Genomic DNA, 20,178 nt, shown 5'->3' with positions numbered 1-20,178 from the left:
GAAACTTCAAGTATATTACTAAATAAGAAAAGGATAACTGAAATATTAAGAAAAGAATAGTAACCGAGAGACAGAGCATGTGAGAAGAAGGAAAATTACTTGTTAAGAAAAGAGATCTGCCTACTATAATGGTCAAATACCATGCATATAATTCTTTTCTCCATTAACTATTGCAACAAGAAAAACATTTAAATTTTTCAAAGCACAATTTATTCACTACTATTCAGAAAGCAACACGTATGCATCCTACGATCACACTGACATAAACATCACTAACAGTAAAGTCAATCTCGAAAGTACTCAAGTGGCGGCTAGACACGCGAAAAATTGGAAAAAACTTACTTTTTTTAACAGTTAATGATGCTGTAAGTTGGATAATTCGTAAAACTAAGATTGAAATTGATTTCTACATTACATTATTACTCCGCGCTATTGTTATACAACAACCAGCTTTATAATACGTATCTCTCTCGTACACAAGCGCTTCTGCTTCCTAAGTAACGAGGAAGTAGATTATGACACGTCATTCAAGCTTTAGCCATTCAACGTTTGTCAGTTTATACATACCATATCGAAGTAGACGCTCAGCTGATAACAAGAAAACAGAAACAATATTGTTTCTCCGCACCGCGCAGCTATGGCGCCATACTCATTTCACAGTGAGAAGCTTCACTCAATTACGTCATCCTATGCTAAAATATATGATGAAACCATTTCATTAAAAACATTTTTTCGCATTAACAGCTATACTGAACATACTTAAAAAATTAACCGGTAATGTGCTCCTACTAGAAATAGCTTCAGAACTAAATTCACTATATCAGAACAAATCAGTGTTTACTGTTTTGTTTTATTGCTAGAAATAATTTCACTCGTTTTGTGAATGACCATTTCTATACCGACACTGCCCTTCTGACAACCGCACAGAATAATGCACAAAATAATAACTAAATGATTTCTGTAAAAAAACGTTACCAATCGTGTGGTGAACGGAAAACAACATTTCAAATAACTACACTCAAGTGTAGTAAAAATGCTGCAATAATATTTTCGATGTCAGTTGTATGAATTAAATGATATTCATTGTGTTTGGCACCAAGCCATATTTTTTGAGGAGCAGTCGAATATAATCAAATATGTTACATCAATATTTTCTGTCAGTTAACACGAATCAAATGATTTTCGTTTGTGTTCAAAATCACACTAAATTTCTCGACGAGCAGTCGAGTATAGTCCAAAATATTACAATTAGTATTTTCAGAGTCAGATATTAATTAAATAATAGTCGTTTTTGCTTTATACCACAGCATTTTTCTTGACGATTTATGTATGTCGAAATGTATGGTCCTAATAACTGAAAGCAAAGATCGTACCCAATATTTCTATGTTTCTATTAAATTTATGCTATAACCCGCCATGGATAAAGAAACAACCATAGACACACTGCGAAAAATTATCTACGGAAGTTACACTGCAAATACCGCCACCGGTAGTTTACACAGGAGATTATTAGTTCCTTAGCTGTAATCTCCGATGCCTTTCACTGTATTACGTCCACAACATTAGGATAAAAAATTTACGAATTTCAGCATGAAACGACCTTATGATGTCATAAAGTGTCTATAATATTCTAATCTACTTCGCCTAACTGATCCAGACTTACGGAAACAAAACGTCCGAAGCGCTTTGTTAAAATTCAACGTAACAACGTATCTTGAGATAGAATCATTTTTCTTTTAAAACCGTAACAACTTTAAGCTGGAGTACAACGTGTTAAAGCTTTGACTGGATTTCGCACATTGAGCAGAGCGGGGGACACTTAGTAAATATGTCTTTAAAATATTGACTGTTAACACGCTAATCATTTAATTCGTAATACAGATGTCTTCGTTGCAAATATAAAACCTATTAGGGATAGAAAGCTTAGCGTCAGGCTTAAGAAAAGCGACTAGACTTTTGCTGACAAAATACGAGTATTAGTAAATCTTACTTAGAATTCAGTTCATGTTTTGCGTAGGTAAGATAGTAAACTCATGGTATATTTGAAACGAAGAGGTTCAACAGTGTACGGTATTGATGTAGTTTGCTTTTTCAGAATAATTACATAAAAATATTTGCAAATTTTTTTACTGCATGTCACATTATTGACTGAATGGAGTCAGTCGTTGTTACCGAGACAATATTTCCATTCGTTGGGACGGGGCCGCTCAGAGAGGAAATATATATATAAATACGTATTTATAACTTCGCTCTTAACTAGTATTAATCGACAATACGCCAAACCAAACAAAACAATGAAAATAAATTGTATCACTTTTCCTTTTGAAATACACGGTGCAAGACTCGGATTGTATATTTTATTTTTAATAAAACTGTCTGATTTGAATTTTTACTCGCTGTGGAGAACTGTTGGTCGGCTAACGTAATATATTAAGAGCGTTAAATTAAAAATTAAGATATGCAGTAGCGAATGCTGATTATTTCATGCGCACAACTGAAGCCAAAGCTGTTATATCTCCGACTGTATATCGTTGTGCCTATAGCTTAGAGGCCGTTTATAGGAAATGATAAGAGGCTTAAAAATATGTGTTAACCTAGATACAGACATCCTTGTAGTAAGAAATCAAACTTGAGCAAGAAGATACATGACAAGCAAATGTGTAAGCAGCTGCTTATAATGTAGGTTAATAATAACAACAATGAGATGCAATTGCGCTGGGAATTTGCTTCAACAGCGATACTGCTACGTTGTAAACAGTGATAGATTAGATGTGCTGTTTATGAAAGAAATTTAGGGAAACAAAGTCGTTACGAACATCGACTGGAACTGTCTTTATAGTTTCCTGAAGCTAACTGATTACGTTGTATTTCATAATTTTATGATTTACGTTTTGGAACTGGAGAATTCTCTACCTCGCTGACACATTGCCGTGACTACGCTCCTCGAAATACGTGTTTCGGTGGTTAGCAGCTCGTCTCCTGCCTGTTGTGTATCTCGGACTCTCTTTTACCTAACTACACGCTTACGATGTTTTTGACTGGGAAACTCCACAAGCGAGCTTCAGCTGCCTAATTGGAAAAGTTCTCTCTACGTTGAAAACTTTCCATAGTAAAACACGAGTGTTCTGTCGTAAGTGCATATTTTGAAAGTGGTTGACTATGTTGAATTCCTGTAAGGTTTCTGTGTCATGTTTGTTTTACTGATGACAACGACAGAGAAGAGAGAGCCATGCGCACGTCCTACTCGTCTCGAATACGGATGAAATTGCATGGGTATATATCATCGGTCTAAATGCGCCAGCGCTACGCTTCGTTATCAGTCCGTAAATAACATTTCTAACCAGCGCTTCTTGACTATAGTGACATCTGTTATGCTGAATCTCGCTCTTTCAGGCCAGACTTTTGGCACAAAAGCTACGATTGTACGATGTATGAAGTTACGAACGTTCGAATGAAGCGGTGATTACTGGTACACTTCTCAGAAACTGAACAATATTGGAATTTACGCAGTAACTAGTTATAGAACAGTAATTATAAACTTTGACGCAATTGTATTAGTTCTTCATTCGCTTCGATTGTGATACTTTTTATGAAAATAACACAACGGAATAAAGATCTTGATATTATTCATATGCGGTGTGGTAAATTACGAATACAACCTAATAGACGCAGAGAAAATGTTACCTATTAAAATATTTATAATTTTGATCACAATTTCACGTTTTTCTTTGATGTGTGGCAAATTTTCATATATCAATGACTTTCCCAAGATTAAAGTATCTGTATACCACAAACATAGAAAGCGACATTGGGGGAATGTATTCGACGCTATAAAATCTTAATTTGCTGAAAATGTTCTCCAATTCGTTGAGTGATAAAACTGCAGTAGTCGTGGTTTGTGTTTATAGGTTAGCTGCTGGTTTGTTGCAGATAAAAGTAGAGAAACCTATATTTAATTATACATGTTAAAACGTAGATGGCGTTTAAAATGGTTGCTAAGTCGAACAGATTTGATCAGTTGGAATATGTTGGTCAGTAGATCACATTGATGATACTGGAATCTTATTGTTAATTAAGCGTTTATAACGAACTCTGAAAAACAAACAAATTCTCTTCTCAATGTATTACACACCAACTATTTTCCATTCTTTTAACTTGATGCACCCGTTAGAAAGTAAATAGAAACCTAATCGATAAAAGAAATGTCATTACATTTCTTTTTGGCGTTGTTATAAATAATACAAAGTGAATTTAAAATCTTGTCATTTTCATTAACAACTTTTCCGGAATTCCAGCAATTGCAGGAACCTTCCATCAGTATTTCCTTCTCTTTACATTTGTTATGTAAATAACCGCGAAGAGAAGAAGAGCTCTACTACAACGATAGCCAAATAATAGCAAAGTTTTTATTTACAATTACTTGATACAATTACCTAGAACATTTCAACATACTTGACGGCTTCGATGAAGACGGCTTACGGTTGTACGGTGGTACGCGTCTTGGACTTCAATGACACATTTATTGCTCACGGTTAACGGTCATTGGATTTAGAAAGCGGCGTATCAAGACATTTTTTCTGCATACACACTCCGTCAGTGAAGCTTCCGACCAGTTGATCGTGTCGATGCACAAACCATTCATAGTTGCAGCGCTTAGTCCTTTCTCCTTCTGGAGAGCAACGGTGTCCACAACCAAAACAATTTTACTGAATGACAATAATTTGCCACAGCGGCTGTCGTTACATGGAGAGAGTACAATTTTATTTTCTATTCTTCACTACAGCACAGTTTCCACTGCTTTGTTATTTTTAAGTTCATCTGTAACACGCTAGTACAAGTCAATAAAAGTTTTGACTGTGATTCAAATGTTTTCGTTTGGCGTGTTCTACTATAGACCTGAAAACTTCTACGCAGTCACCCATCTGTACGGTGGCAAGCAATACGAAATAAAAGAATTCTGTAATCGAAGTTACGACCGCCAGTACAGCAGTACAGCAGACTGTTGTTTTCTGTAGTGGCTTCCGCTAAGTTACAGAAGCAATTTCAGACTATTCCGCTGTCGCATGCCTACAGAAACGCTTTGATTTCTTAATGGAAGGAGTTATCAGTAATAGGTGCAACTCTGAACACATGCCGCCCTGGAGTGTCGAGTACGGAAAACAGAAGCCCTCGTTGTGTACAGTGGAATCCGTCTCCACAATTACCACTATTTACGTGACCACGTGCAACTAACAGATCTTCGATAATCGGCAGTAACATGTCGCGAAATTAGTCAACACTTCGATCACTGACCGATGTCTGACACACAAGGCGTGGCCAGGGTCACATCTCTCCACGACTACACATGGACACACAGTTGACACAACCAGTCAGCAGCGAATACTTCTCTCCGCAGAAGAGCCTCCGTGGTCTAACTGAGGTCATGAATGGGTCTCGTTTGCAGTCTATTCCCACTCCGATCGTCGAGGAAACGGAGGCGCTTGCTGCGTTCAGTGTAACCCGTCGCCATGTTAGCACTATTGACGTGCCGACATGCAGACGAACACGTCTTAAGCAATCCGCCGCGGAACTGAATACGACTTTAACCACTGACCGATGTCTGAGACAGAAGGCGTCGCCACGATTACGTCTTTCATGATCAGACGCAGACGCACAGTTGAGACAATCACACAGCAGCGAACATGTTATTCGTAGAGGAGCCTCTATGATTTGATTGAGGTCATGATTAGCTTAAGATTTCAATCCATCCCCACCTGGAGCGTTGAGCGAGACAAACGGCAGCAGTTCCTACGTCCAGTATAACTCGTCACGATTATCACTGTTGATAACACGCGGGTGAACACTTCTGCAACAAGCGGTGCTAGTACGTCTCGGAACTGGTTGAAACTTCCGACCTCTGACCGAGATCTGAGTCGGAAGACGTGAGATGAATTAAACCTCCCATGACTATCAGCGGACAGACAAGTAATATAACACCATTGCGGCGCAAACGTTCATCGTGAAAGGGCCTCTGTGGGTTGACTGAAGTCGTGAGCAAGTCCATTTTAGAGTTGGAGCGTTGTGCAAACGGACGCACTTACTGTATGCGGTGCAGCGTGTCGTTTGGATTATCGTTGGTGGCGTGATCACACCGGAACGGACACTTCAGTAATCTGTACTGCGATGTTGCGGTACTAGCTGGAATTGGAAATTGGAGCACTGACCGATGCCGGAAGGCGGGTTTTTGGGCTATATCCAGCCATGACTATCTGGAAACATTAATCGTTGTCACAACACTGCGAGGCAGACGATCTTCGTAGAAGAACCTCCGTTGTATGACAGAGGTCATGATTAGATCCAGTTCTGAATCCATTCCCAGTTGGAGCGTTGTGGAAGCGGACGCTGTTACTGCATCCTGTGCAAACTGTCGCCTGGATTAGCACAAGTGACGTGATAACATCGGAACCAACACTTCAGTAATCTGTACTGCACCAGCTGGAATTTGGAGTTAGAGCACTGACCGACGCAGGAATGCGTGTCTTGGACTAGATCCACACACAACTACCTGCTAACACTGACGGTTGACACAACACAGCGACGCAAACGATCTTCGTAGACGAGACCGTGGTTACGTCCAGTTCTCAATCCATTCCCACTTGAAATGTTGGGCCAACTGTCACACTTACTGTATCCGGCGGAAACTGTCATCTGGATTAGCACTAGTGACGTAAAACCACGGGAACGAACACTTCCGTAATCGGCACTGCGACGCTGCGGTAATTAGAACAGGGGGCACTGATCTACGTCGGAGGGTGTATCTTGAACTAGATTCTCCCACAACTATTTGCAGACTCTGACAGGTGATACAGCACCACAGCACCACAGCGGAGTCTGTGTGGTGTGACTGCGGTCATGGTTAGGTTCGGTTTTCAGTCCGTCCCCAACTGAAGGGTTGAGCGGGGCAAACGGGAGCACTTGCTGTATCGTGTGTAACTTGTCGTCGCCATTCGCACTACTGACCTGATAAAACGAGGACGAATGCTTCTTCAGCAATCGGTACTAATGCATTCCGGAAATGGTTGGCACTTCGGCCTTTGAACGATGTCTAACACTGGAGGCGTGACGAGGCTCAGGTCCTTACACGACTACCCACGGACCGCGAGGTTCACGATAGCCCCTTCCGCTTCGGCAACCAGCAGTACGGAGCGCGGCGTCCACGGCGGCAGCGCGGCGTCTTCTGGACGTGCCCGGCGGCGCGGCCGGCGTCTTTATATAGCGGTACCGAGCAACCGCTGCCACAATCCCGCAGAGTGGCAAACCACAGCCGCCTAATACACTTAGCACGCAGCCGTAGGTTACAGGCAGCTCCGTGTGCCTCCTGGCCATCACTTCTAATAAGCGCGCTGTCGTGGCCGCCGCCGCCGCCACACACCCATCCAGCCAAAAATTACTGCTCGCTGCTCCTGCGCTCCGCCGCCTCTTTTCCGAAGCCGGCAGGCAGCTCCTCTGCTTCCTGTTGTTTTAATCCAATTCCGCGCCGCTGACCGCCGCTCCCGACCACCTGCGCCGTGTATTGTTTCCCACGTGCGGTGCCGCGCGCGCCACCTCTTAGCAGATTGGGCGTCTGCAAGAGGATGCAGTCTGGTGGCCAGCTTCTGCAGCTGTTCTTCGACGTGGCTGGTGTTCGACGAGAGTTGGGCGTAAAATTCCTAAGTCTGTGGCTTCCTTGTCCTAATTGAGATTACTGCCACTAATAAGACTTCACAAGCAGTCACTTTCGTCGGCATATATACATCATACATATCTGAAACTCGAAAAGGTGTCTGGAAGCATAGAGTTTCATTTGATTAAAAACCATTTATGCCTTGATTTGAGGCATGATCCTCCCGGTTCATTCGATGCCGAGGTGCTATTCCAGGACAACTGGAGAGCCTCTGCAATGCTATTCAAGTTTAAGGGGAGCACCAAGTGAGCTGAAGCGTGAATGGGAATTTGGACTGAACAGAGAAGTGTGCTGTGGTAGTATGTGCAGTTGTCCAAAGCCAATGTGCTAGGGTGGTGCAACCGTTAGTACATTCGCCTCGTGACTAGGAGACTTGGGTTTTCACTTTAGTCTGCATATATGCATCATATATATTTGAAACTTGGAAAGGTCTGTGTAAGCACATAGTTTAATTTGATTCAAAAGCACCTATGCCTGGGTTTCAGGCAGGATTCTTCATTTAATTCGATGCCGAGGTGCTTTTTCCAGTACAGTTGGAGAGCCTCTGTGCTATTCGGCTTTAAGGAGAACACCAAGTGGGCTGACGCGTGAATGAGAATTTTGGTTGAGAAAAGAGGCGTGCTATGGTAGTCTGTGCAGTTGTACAAAGCCACTGTGCCAGTATAGCGTAGTGGCATCTGCCTAGTGAGCAGAAGACATAGCTTCGAATCCCCCCTTGGTACAAATCTTCATTCGTCCGCTTCAGTGTATATATACGTATATACACGATACCAGTCTGCTTAAAAAAAGTGTTATCTCATTCGGTTCATCCCTAGTTTGCAATATTGTTAATGTTTTTATGGTCTCATATGGTGTGTCAGGTGGCAGTTGACGCTAAATAACGAAAAGTGTGAGGTGATCCACATGAGTTCCAAAAGAAATCCGTTGGAATTCGATTACTTGATAAATAATGCAATTCTCAAGGCTGTCAATTCAACTAAGTACCTGGGTGTTAAAATTACGAACATCTTCAGTTGGAAAGACCACATAGACAATATTGTGGGGAAGGTGAGCCAAAGGTTGCGTTTCATTGGCAGGACACTTAGAAGATGCAACAAGTCCACTAAAGAGACAGCTTACACTACACTCGTTCGTCCTCTGTTAGAATATTGCTGCGCGGTGTGGAATCCTTACCAGGTGGGATTGACGGAGGACATCGAAAGGGTGCAAAAAAAGGGCAGCTCGTTTTGTATTATCACGTAATAGGGGAGAGAGTGTGGCAGATATGATACGCGAGTTGGGATGGAAGTCATTAAAGGAAAGACGTTTTTCGTCGCGGGGAGATCTATTTACGAAATTTCAGTCACCAACTTTCTCTTCCGAATGCGAAAATATTTTGTTGAGCCCAACCTACATAGGTAGGAATGATCGTCAAAATAAAATAAGAGAAATCAGAGCTCGAGCAAAAAGGTTTAGGTGTTCGTTTTTCCCTCGCGCTGTTCGGGAGTGGAATGGTAGAGAGATAGTATGATTGTGGTTCGATGAACCCTCTGCCAAGCACTTAAAAGTGAATTGCAGAGTAGTCATGTAGATGTAGATGTAGATGTACCGCTCACACGTGGTACGTTCGCAAAGCAGTCGGCATTATCTATGATTTAACAGTTTCATTCTAACGGGCCTGACGATGTCTGTCACACATCTAGTACTTTCACTGATTTTTGTGAGGTAATAAGTGATCCACAACTCAGTTTGTCTTTACTGTCACAATTTATGTTTTGAGACTGTAATATAGCCAATTTATCAAAATTATTGGATAATGATTGTGCCTTCACAAGGTTGAATACGATAATTTAGCCATTTCTGAGTTATATCGTAAATGAAGGACAACGACTAGTATCTTTTGAGCAATCTGGATAGTTGAGTATTTTCCATTGACCTACTGACGTGCTTCCAGTGTATTCTAAAAATCTGTCGCGAACTGCCTGACTCTACCAGTAACCGTTAGCTACTTGTAGAAACACGTTTTGAAACTCGTTTGATCTTAAGACATCAGACACTTAGAATACTTAAAGTTGTGTCTTCATCGAGAAATGGTAGAGATCGTTTATGTATCCAAAAATGACGTGACAGAAAGTGAAACGATGCCATTTCCATAAATTATTTATTGCGCTTTGTGGATTTCAGGGAGTAGATGTCTGAAACACGACCTTTTGTACAGGAGAGTAACGATTTCAGAGAAATGACTGTCAATTTTCCCAGCTATGTATTGAGTATTTAATATATTGTTCAGTGAAAATGGAAAAATTAGATGGAACTTATCCGACAGGCAATGCGAAGCATTTAGTCTTAATCGTGAATGTTGGGAATATCAATTGAAAAACACAAATGATTGTAGCCAGTTGCATCTGTTGAAGTATACATCCAAAATCACCTGGATTTGTTTACACGTACCATTGCTCAGAAACCTGCGGGCCTTTCTGCCAGGGACATGGTACTACTTTAGTACACGGCTCAATGTTTTTGCCAATGCTTTCATTCTATATCTCAATGTGATATAAATATAAATACCTTTTATGGCTTCAGGTCTCTTGTCAATCCACATTTACATTAGATACACTTTCTACTAACATAAATAAGCAAGGAAGACAAATTAAAACCTGATTAGTGCAGATAACATAAAGGCATTGCTAATAGTGGCTCGTGTGCTGACGCCCATGCGCACTGCCGTGTGTGTGTCTGCATGTGTGTGTGGATGTGTGTGTGTATGTGTGTGTGTGCGTGCGTGTGTTTGTGCGTGCGTGCGTGCGTGTGTGTGTGTGTGTGTGTGTGTGTGTGTTTGTGTGTTTTAGGCAAAAAGAGAGAATACTTTGCATCCTCTGCCCCTCAAAAGTTAATCAGTATTTTTTCTTCCTCACATCCCTCTTTCGTGACTCATGCTCTCTATCCGTCTCTCTCCCCTCATTCGTGAATCATGCTGTCTATCCGTCTCTATCTCTCTCTCTCTGTCGCTCAACACACATGCACACACACACACACACACACACACACACACACACAATAGTATCAACATAACAAAAGTAATAGGAAGAATATTTACGAAAAACACATTTATTCTGATTACCTCGCCAGTCAAAGTGTACTCACAAGATTTATCTGTATAATGAAATAAATTTGGTCTTCGTCATCTAAACTGTGGTTTAAGCTGCTCAGAAGAGTCCTACATTCAAGTCTCCTACAACGTCTTAAATTACATATATTTATATGATGTTTACATCGAAACACTTTGCGGGAAGATCGGTAGAAATGACTGGTTACAGTAATTTGCGTACTTCAATTGCCAGTAATATTGCACAGCCTCATTGAAACTGTTTAGCACGTTCCCCCACTCCACATATAACACGAAACTTTCGACCTTCAGCAACGAAAGTACGGAAGTCTAACACGTTAACCTATAACCCAATAGCTTCGTGCAACCGGAGCGGTTTACCGTGGAGAATGAAGCACTAACTGAGAAATAAATTCGTTCTGTGAAACTGCTAAGATTAAAGAGGCACTCGTAATATCTCAGATGTGTACAAATATAGCGAAATCATTAAGAATCACATCTTCCAATTATATTACTGTACAATGGAAGCGTCCACGTGCGAAACACTTAACACGCCTCTGTAACAAATGAGTGATTGTCACTGTGCGTTAGGTATGAGTTTGAGTTCCTCAGGAAAGCGACGTTAAGGGGACGTAGATGAATAAAAGGTCAACATGACTGCATAGCGACGTCTACAAAAGTGCAGTATAGGTTAGAATTTGGCTAATTTCCAGAGAACAAACGAAAGACTGGAGTTTATGGTTTAACACCAAGCTGGCGGATTGTCATAAAGACGGAGCAAAATTCCAAGTCATTTAGGAAGCGGGAAGAAATCGACGTGTTCTTCTCAAAGTGACCGTTCCGGAATTTGTCTTAAGTGATTTGACTCGGTTAATGTCAACCTCCATCACACGGATACAAAAGGGTGCAGTCGTGCTATATACAGCTGATACAAATAATCTCAGGGGATCTGCGAGACGCGATCAGTAACGTAGAAACTACAGGATTTCAGTGTGTAACAATGTCTTTTAAAACAGATCAACCAAAAGATTCCCGGCAAAGGGTATCCTGATCTTTCCACATTTTATAAGCGTAGATCTTTAGGTTCTTTTAAAGTTACGGGAAGTAACTGAAGAGACTTATTTGATAAGAATCAAAAATCTCCCATCTCATTTAGTAGTCAGCCAGCTAGGTGGAGAATAATCATAAATTTTCAACACCACATTCTCTAGCAACATTCTTTCACATTACGTACACTCTTAAAGGATAGTAAAACAGAAAGGAAGAGACATTATAATTTAGACTGTGTAGTGTGGTGTTTTTTCCGGTATTTTTTAAACTGTTTCTTCCCTTTCCTATCGACTGGTTATTTGGGGAATTGATTCAGCTTGTAATGAACATAGGAACTCACAGTTTTGTAGACGTATAACGTCAGTCGTTACACTCAGCAATAAAATGTGTGTAGCACTAACATTTGGGAAACTGTATTATACTACGTGGAAATTTTCCAGGGAGTACTGCGATTTAAGTGTTTGCCATATGACTACCCACTGCTATTCAAAGAGTAACACTAAGCCGAATACACAACTGTAAGACAATTAAATGGTTTTCTACAAAATAACTTATACATCGATGAGATTCCTTGGCGTTTAAATCATCTTCTGATCATTCTAATTTTCCTTGGCGTTTAAATCATCTTCTTCTCATTCTAATTTCGGTTTCTCTGTTTGCCACTAAAGAACTTCAGAAATAAACTTCCATAATACCTCCCAGAGCTACTGCTTTATCTACAAAGAAATAAAACTAATCTGCACTTAACGCTTCAGTCCCTTCTTTGTATTACAACCATGGAAATAACTGCTTTGAAATAGTAAAGTTAGAACCAATATATTTATTCACAGTGTGTGTAAAACTATTTTCAGTAACTGTTTTCCGTCAAAAAGTCGGTTATGAATCGTTTGTATACAGGAACCCATACCGTTTATACACAGGAACTAACACATTGCGTGATTAAAATAATGTCGCTAACAAGCGCAACATATTTGGTTACCTACAGATTTTTATTAAAATTGATAACATCACGTTTCCCTTTCCAAATGTGTAACACTATATTTTAGTAACACCGTTTATATGATAATAATGAGAAATAGGCAGTGTACTGCGTATTTTTAGATTCATAAACCGTTATTTGTTCCTTTTCTAATGAAACTGATATTAAAGTTCGCTAATGAAGGGGTAGATGGCTACTGCAATCGCGCACGGAGATCAAAAGAATAAATCATTTGCCCCAATATCTGATATATCATTAGATAAAAGAAACGCAACACAGCCGACCAGTGTGGCCGAGCGGTTCTAGGCGATTCAGTCTGGAACCGCGCGACTGTTACGGTCGCAGGTTCGAATCCCGCCTCGGGTATGGATGTGTGTGATGTCCTTAGGTTAGTTAGGTTTAAGTAATTCTAAGTTCTAGGGGACTGATGACCTCAAATGTTAAGTCCCATAGTGCTCAGAGCCATTTTCAACGCGACACACATACTTCCTACAAATACATAGAGACACTATTAGAGAAATTTTGAAAGGAGGGCGAAAACAGACAATCTGTAGCAAATTCTGATTAATACTTCGGTCATTTCTTGGAAAACGATCAGCGTCGCTTATAGATTCCAACACAAGTACATTACTATGGTTATAATTGATTAAAAGGACAGTGGCTTGGGAACAGTAAGCATAATATCATTTCTGGTAAAAAAGAGAGAGCAAACATGGAGAAACTACACCATAGTTTGAATTTTGTGTTGGTTGTGGTCATTAGTTTGATGATATAGGATTTAGGGACCCACGTTAAACATGCTTGCATTTAAACTGTGATTCGAAAATTTGACAATACAACACAAATCTGCTGCAATAAGGTAGAACTGTATTTTTAGTTCAAATGTTTCAAATGGTTCTGAGCACTATGGGACTTAACATCTGAGGTCATCAGTCCCCTAGAACTTAAAACTACTTAAACCTAACCAACCTAAGGACATCACACACATCCATGCCCGAGGCAGGATTCGAACCTGCGACAGTAGCGGTCGCGCGGTTCCAGACTGAAGCGCCTAGAACTGCTCGGCCACACCGGCCGGCCATTTTTAGTTCCTCTTGAATTATTGTAACTGTACATATGTGGCAGTATATATAGCTTTCTTTTCTTCTTCAATGATGAACTGAAGTGATCCGCAATTAATGATGGTAACGACCAGAGTAAGACAAGTAAAGCAATTGAAGTAGATGAAGTACTGAATATATGAAGCCGTAGAGGGTAATAAACTGCAGCTCGCCTCCTTTCTACTTCGTGAACGGTTCAATAAATTGAAACAATATCTTCTGCCCCACTCGACGTTGTTTCCATCTTAGTATCCTATTCTGGCTGCCCTGTCCTTCAATTTTAGTGCATTTCCCGGATATGTTTGCGAAACGTTCCAACAGCAGTGTTAACAAACATTGTCATATTAAGCGTGTTTTCAAGTGTTTTTGACTGCTATTAAAAATACACCGTTCCATTTTTTTTAGATTAATTAAATATCTTAGTTTATGCAGTGGTTAATCGTAATGCCGGTGCAACAAAATTGCATGTGCCTCTTCCACGTAACATTTCCCGAAAACCTTGTTTCGGTGTCTTCAACCGTTCACCAAATAAAAGGCGTGCTGCTTTTATCTGCCTCATACTATGTAAGGAATTCACTAAGGAATAAACATTTTATTGATTTCATCTGTTAACACGGCAAACGTTGTACAGGGTTATTCAGTTGCCACTATCTGTGGGTTTAGTGCAATTCGCAATGGCTTCGGAAACCATCAGCTACATTTTCAAATTCTCTGGCTCGCTCCGCCAAGACAGTTAGGCCTACAGAAAAATGAACAGGACCTTTTTGTAGGAAATATAATGTAGTTACATTTTGTACTGGGATACGTTTTTACTCGAGGCCACAGTCTTCGAGTAATTCAAGAAAAATGCGTTTCAAGGTCACTTCTGTTCGTTTTTCTTGAATAATTCGAACACTATGGCCTCTAGCGGAAACGTATCCCCGTACAACATTTAACTACAATGAATTTCCTACAAAAAGGCCCTGTTCATTTTTTTTTTTTTTTGTACGACTAACAATTTGAGCATAGCGAGTGAGAGAATACGAAAATAAATGTTGATTTCTTTGTTTCTTGGCAACTTTTTTCCAGTTGCAGATATACAAGTTGTATAGGTTAAGTACCGTCGTTTGCAACTATAATGAATGTCGTATTAAGACTAGACGGATATCGCTTTATTCTGAGCATCAAGTTTTTGTTGTTGTTTACTTCTTTTTGTTGTTCTTACACGTGTGTGTTTTGGGTATCCAGCACACAGCACTTTCACTAGAGTAAATATTTACTTAAGTGAACGTGCTGTGTGCTGAATACCCAGAAATATAAATGGAAGAACAACAAGCTGGAAGTAATCAACAAAAATGCCAGATTACTGAAGGCGATTTCGAATAAAGCGAAACACATCTGATCTTAATAAGACTTTGATTACAATTGTAGAAACCTATAACAATATAAAAATATTGTGCGTGGTATTTGAAAGCACTGCGGGTTGCATAAAAACCATAGATAGTGGCAGCACAATCGTCCCATATGTTCCGGAAATAATATCTGTAAACGATAAAAAAAGAAAGAAAAAAGAAAAAGCCATTCAGTTCCATTATTATGAAGTAGTGTGTTACAAAATTTTCAAAATAAAGCATCGAAACGAGTATGTCGTCAAACGTTTCTCGACTGGAAATGAGGTCGAGCATGTACTTCAAGATAGAACGGGCAATGTTAAAAGACTGAAATTGTTGTCGCCTGCAGACCTTTAGTTATTTGATTGGCATAGTGCAGAATGGACTCGTAGAATGTTGTAAGGAAGAGAAATGGAATAGGGGTCGGTCACAGAGTATGTAGCCCCGATGCTGCTGCTTATAATTCCAACTATCTGTAAACAAAGGAGGACGCGGGCCGTAAGTAATGACGCAGGGTGAGGCGATGGCAGGTGACTGGGGGAAACGCCCGAACAGCCGGGCGCGCCCTTGGGCCGCGAGTCGGATCGATAGCGCACCCTCCTAGCGCGACCGCCACTGTCGATTACGCACCAGTCGAGGCGATGCGATGCTAGCCGATGGTGTTGATGACACGTTCCAAATATGAGCGTAGCGTCGCAGAGATCTGGCATCCTTTGTTCTACATCTTACTTCTTTGTGTGAAATCGAGGATGACTGTATAATATCATAGTTCATATAACTGGCCATGTTCTGTGATGTCCGGTGGAAGAGAGGAGAAAGGAAACTTGAAGAAATAGGAGGAATGGCACATTTAATTCTTGCTATATTAAGTACAGTAAATTGCCGTTTCATAGCAATGCGTAATTCAAAGCTGAGTCCCTGCATCAAATGTAAGACGCATTCACTCTACCATTACACTGACTTTAACATCGACACTGTTCTCTCTACTTAGCTTAGAGACTTATCACGTCCACAGCTTAAATTTATTGTTTACAAGGGAGAAAATACATTCATCACGAACCCTAAAGATTTTATTTAACTTTGTGTCCTTTGAATATAAACCATGATCTGTTTTTAGGCGATATATGATTACGATTATGCGATGGTGTACTTGTGGGCTTCAGTCCGATGACTGGACTGATGCCACAAGACGTTTCCTATTAACAGATCCCCTGATTTAGTCTACACGGGCTACCAATTTCCTTTTCTCCCAATGCGATTTAGCACTACCCGATTAGTCATCCGATCCGCTCATCTAACCGCCGACATTCTCCAAAAAAAAAATGGTTCAAATGGCTCTGAGCACTATGGGACTCAACTTCTGAGGTCATCAGTCCCCTAGAACTTAGAACTACTTAAACCTAACTAACCTAAGGACATCACACACATCCATGCCCGAGGCAGGATTCGAACCTGCGACCGTAGCGGTCTCGCGGCTCCAGACTGTAGCGCCTAGGACCGCACGGCCACTCCGGCCGGCTTCCGACATTCTCCTTCAGCACCTCATTTCACCGGGTTCCATTCACTTCTTGTCTGAACTGTTTATCATCGCGTTACGCTTCAGGAGAAGACCAAACTCAAAATCAATATCTTCTGAAAGGTTCCCAAACATTTACGTTAGTACTCGATGTTAACAAGTTTATCTTCTTCGTAAGCGCATTTCTTGCTATTCGCACAGTTCATATTATAACATCCCTGCTTTGGCCATCATCAGTTGTTTTTCTGCTCAAATAACGAAACTAATCGATTATCTTTACTGTCTCATTTCCTACTCTAATTCTCTCAGAATCATCTGATTTAATTCGACTGCCTTCAATTACCCTTGTTTATTTTTACTGATACTCGTCTTATAACCGCTTTTCAAGGCACTATCCATTCCGTCCCCAGCTGGTCTTTCAATTGACTTACTGACTCCGATACAATTACAATATCACAGACAGTTGCTCTTTGTGCACACTGAATAACAGGGAAAATATTTTAGCCCTGAATCTCCACAGACACCCCACCGATGTAGTTGAAACTGCGGTATTTACATCTACATACGTACTCCTCAGGTCACGATACGGTGCCTGGCGGAGCGTACCCTGCACCACTACTACTCATTTCCTTTCCTGTTCCACTCGCAAATGGGGCGAGGGAAAACGACTATCTACACTCCTGGAAATGGAAATAAGAACACCGTGAATTCATTGTCCCAGGAAGGGGAAACTTTATTGACACATTCCTGGGGTCAGATACATCACATGATCACACTGACAGAACCACAGGCGCATAGACACAGGCAACAGAGCATGCACAATGTCGGCACTAGTACAGTGTATATCCACCTTTCGCAGCAATGCAGGCTGCTATTCTTCCATGGAGACGATCGTAGAGATGCTGGATGTAGTCCTGTGGAACGGCTTGCCATGCCATTTCCACCTGGCGCCTCAGTTGGACCAGCGTTCGTGCTGGACGTGCAGACCGCGTGAGACGACGCTTCATCCAGTCCCAAACATGCTCAATGGGGGACAGATCCGGAGATCTTGCTGGCCAGGGTAGTTGACTTACACCTTCTAGAGCACGTTGGGTGGCACGGGATACGTGCATTGTCCTGTTGGAACAGCAAGTTCCCTTGCCGGTCTAGGAATGGTAGAACGATGGGTTCGATGACGGTTTGGATGTACCGTGCACTATTCAGTGTCCCCTCGACGATCACCAGTGGTGTACGGCCAGTGTAGGAGATCGCTCCCCACACCATGATGCCGGGTGTTGGCCCTGTGTGCCTCGGTCGTATGCAGTCCTGATTGTGGCGCTCACCTGCACGGCGCCAAACACGCATACGACCATCGTTGGCACCAAGGCAGAAGCGACTCTCATCGCTGAAGACGACACGTCTCCATTCGTCCCTCCATTCACGCCTGTCGCGACACCACTGGAGGCGGGCTGCACGATGTTGGGGCGTGAGCGGAAGACGGCCTAACGGTGTGCGGGACCGTAGCCCAGCTTCATGGAGACGGTTGCGAATGGTCCTCGCCGATACCCCAGGAGCAACAGTGTCCCTAATTTGCTGGGAAGTGGCGGTGCGGTCCCCTACGGCACTGCGTAGGATCCTACGGTCTTGGCGTGCATCCGTGCGTCGCTGCGGTCCGGTCCCAGGTCGACGGGCACGTGCACCTTCCGCCGACCACTGGCGACAACATCGATGTACTGTGGAGACCTCACGCCCCACGTGTTGAGCAATTCGGCGGTACGTCCACCCGGCCTCCCGCATGCCCACTATACGCCCTCGCTCAAAGTCCGTCAACTGCACATACGGTTCACGTCCACACTGTCGCGGCATGCTACCAGTGTTAAAGACTGCGATGGAGCTCCGTATGCCACGGCAAACTGGCTGACACTGACGGCGGCGGTGCAGAAATGCTGCGCAGCTAGCGCCATTCGACGGCCAACACCGCGGTTCCTGGTGTGTCCGCTGTGCCGTGCGTGTGATCATTGCTTGTACAGCCCTCTCGCAGTGTCCGGAGCAAGTATGGTGGGTCTGACACACCGGTGTCAATGTGTTCTTTTTTCCATTTCCAGGAGTGTATGTGCTTCCGTATTAGCGCTAAATTCTCATATCTTATCTTCGTGGTTCTTTTGCGAAATGTATGTTGGTGATAGTAGAATCGTTCTGCAGTCAGCTTCAACTGCCGGTTCTCTAAATTTTTTCATTAATGCTTCTCGGAAACAACGTCGCCTTTCCTCCAGATACTGCCATTTGCGTTCCCGAAACTCCCCCGTAGCACTTGCGTTTGTTCGAACTTACCTGTGGCAAATCTAGCAGCCCGTGTCTCAATTGCTTCAACGTCTTCCTTTAATCCTACCTTGCAGCGATCCCAAACACTCGTGCTCCCAATAAACCGAAACGACCATTCGACTTATTTGAATCGTAAAGGCACGCAATCCATCTCACAGTAGTAAGGTCGTAGGTTCGCAGGAGGATTAATCGATTGGAAATTCTAATTTTCGAACTCATTTTCCCCATGTTACATGCAATCGTTCACGACTAAATAATTTCTAAAACTGTCTATAAGGAGGAAACACCAAAATTTTCATCAGATATTTGGATAGACATGCACCTGCATTCAAACCACTATTACAAATTTGCACTTTTTTCCGTTAACTCTCAGTATTCAGAAGCACTGTGGAAATTATGCAGACACCAGCGCTATCTTTAAAAATTTCTTATTAGCAGTTATCACACAGCCTAAATCGAACTGGCAAATGTGAATGTAAGACACTTTCGAGCTGTAGGTCTCCTTGGTTGTTTATTTGCGTTATTTGTTATGTATATAGTATTTGAAGACAAAATTTCTTCGCGAAACATTCACACTTCTGTGATAGAGCTACAGAAACATGCAAAATCAACTCGAAAGTTGTGCTGTCATTTAGCCATCAAAAGCATATTTAGAAATTTATGTTCGCGTTAATGATCCACGTTTAGTTTGAAGGCAAGTCATACGTCTGCATAATTCGTGAACATGATTTTGACTCTTACTGAAAGGTGCTGTATGTGACGAAGCAACGAAATAAAATCTTCTACCAATCACATGTGGCTAGGTAATCTTGCCAGAATCAGGTAGTATTAAGATAAATACCTATTTTTGTAGTGTAATAAAAATACGCTGCTAGCTGAGATTTCCACATTAAACTCTTTAGTGGAAGATATTCAGTGTACCGATCTATTTGGAGTTCTTAATCGTTTTACTGTCTGTATTGTTTTGATTCACGGTCACTAGTTGTTTAGCGAACCTCTTGAGTACTTTATCAATAGCATTTAGACATAACTAAATAACGTGACAATAGCTAAGGGTCGCAGACAAACATGCGTG

Source organism: Schistocerca cancellata, chromosome 6, assembly GCF_023864275.1.
Source record: "Schistocerca cancellata isolate TAMUIC-IGC-003103 chromosome 6, iqSchCanc2.1, whole genome shotgun sequence".
NCBI lineage: Eukaryota > Metazoa > Arthropoda > Insecta > Orthoptera > Acrididae > Schistocerca > Schistocerca cancellata.
The sequence above is the reverse complement of the archived record's forward strand: the minus strand, read 5'-3'. Positions refer to the sequence as shown.